Source organism: Sorex fumeus, unplaced genomic scaffold (genome assembly GCF_029834395.1).
Source record: "Sorex fumeus unplaced genomic scaffold, SorFum_2.1 ptg000039l, whole genome shotgun sequence".
NCBI lineage: Eukaryota > Metazoa > Chordata > Mammalia > Eulipotyphla > Soricidae > Sorex > Sorex fumeus.
In genome coordinates, this window is record NW_026606096.1 from 36,159,862 (window position 1) to 36,162,106 (window position 2,245).

Here is a 2,245-nt window from a genome sequence, read left to right on the forward strand (position 1 = left end):
CAGTAGCTGGCAAGAGTAAACTGAGGCCTCCTCTTTCATTGGTTTCCCCCATGATTTTTATCCGGGGTTGTGACTTTATTATGCACTTCCCAAGAACAAGTCGCAGAGCAAGGACATTCATTAGCTGATCTTTGAAAACCCTGATCTTGGAACCCATAAGTTTTTTTTACCTTGGGCACCCCTTGGCCTCAGGGGCCTCACGTCTCTTGTTCCTTGGTATTTCTGGCACTGGACAATATTCTTTCTCTTAATATTTAAATTCCAGGTCCAGGGGAAAGCCCAAAGGGCTGGAGCACATGCCTGGAATATTACAGGCAGGGGCTCCTGGCAGTGTGGCTTTGATGACCCCCGCACACTCTGGCTTGAGTAACATCAAGTCAGCAGCAAGCACCCGGCTCTCAGGCCCTTGCACAGCCGTGCTGAGAAAGGCAGGGACTAATCATAGGGACTCCTGAGCACTGCTTGGGAACCCCCCCCCCCGCAGCCATATATTATGTATTCAAATGCTTCTTAGTTTTAGTTCCCCCTGCAAATACTAATAGATAATTTCTAAAGTATGTCCCCAAGTCTTGCAAAGTAAGGATATTAATTCTCACAGCAATGCTATGAAATAAAAACCTGTATCAACTCCATTTATATACAGGTGGGAAAAAATAAGTTCAAAGCCATCTCTTCTTGAGAGACCCGTGCACACTCACACACACACACACACACACACACACACACACACACACACACACAGAGTCACATACACCTCAGGAAAGGGTTGGAGGAAAGAAGCCATGGGCCTTGAGTACTCTCTCTCAGCCCAGTTGTGTTTGCTCCAGAATTATCATAAGCACCAAAGGGAGGAAGCTCATCATTCGCTTGAATTTCTGCTCCCTGATCTCATTGTGTTTCTGTAATGCAATTGCCCTGGGTGTTCACAGCCCGGCTACTAACTTCAGCTATTTGAATGAAGTGACTGAAAAAGGACTTGGAAAACTGCAATCTGAGGGATGATTCCTTGGTTTCCCTTAGAGGTGGGTGATACTGGTTTGCCCTTAACTGTCAGAATAAATACCCTCCCACCTTTTTTTTTTAATGACTCACTGGCTTGAGTTTTAACACTTTTCACTTTTAAAGTACAATCTACTGAAAGATTTCGAGAGTGTAAGGGAATAATTTCTCAGTACCTTCTGTCAACTCGAATTTTATGTTCTATGTTGTGGCCAAAGCATTTTGGAAACTGCAAAATCTTCACATTTTCCTCCAGCTATAATCAGACAGAAAGTACCAGAATACTCTTTTTCCTTATATCTCTGGGTGAAAACTTAGCAGCAAACTAACTGCTTTCAGGCCTGTCAAATTAGATGAAATCCCAGTGGTTTATGTGTGTATGTGTATATGGGGGGAGAGAGGGAGTGGGAGGATGTCTTTCTTTTTATATATATCAATAAAAATCTAGCTCAAAAAACATTAATTGCCTTACTAAGATTTATAATGAGAGTGCATTATATTGAAGGACTCTTGGCAAGTATTTCTATCAGCACTTATAAAAAGAGATTTGACTTTTCATCATATATACTTGCTGGTATATAGAAAATATAAATTTCTGCAGTTCACTCCCTAATTTAAATTTATGTTCTTTTGCATTACATAATAACTTTTGCAAAAAGGCGTGAAACCAGAGTCAAATAATATGCCTATATAATATGTCTATACCAATAGTCAAAGTGCAACTCACTATGATATTTATGTTGACCTTGTGACTGGCAAACAGACATTCAATAAATATTTCTTGAATTTTTAGAATGTTGGTGGTGATGGGGGTTGGAGCAACAGTACAGCAGGCAGGGAGTATACCTTGCATACAACAGACATGGGGGGCTCAAACCCAGGAACCTCATTGGATCCCCCAAGCATCACCAGGGTTGATCCCTGAGTTCTGAGACAAGAGTAAACAAAAATAAATAAGCAAGTCAACAAAATAACTTTGGTGGTAAGGGCGGCAACCCTTATACACGTCTAGAGGTGTGAAGCTGACTCCTGAATCCAGAGTCCAAGAGAAGTACAGGAGTGTGGGCATTTGTTTGGCACACAGCCAACTCTAGTTGGAACCCTTGCTCTGTACAGGTCACCTCCTCACACAGCACAAGTCATCCCGATCACCAGGAATGATCCCTAAGCTCAGAGCCAGGAGTCCGTCCTGAGTACTCCCTGGTGTGGCCGAAAAACAAAACAAAACAAAAAAACCCAAATCCTA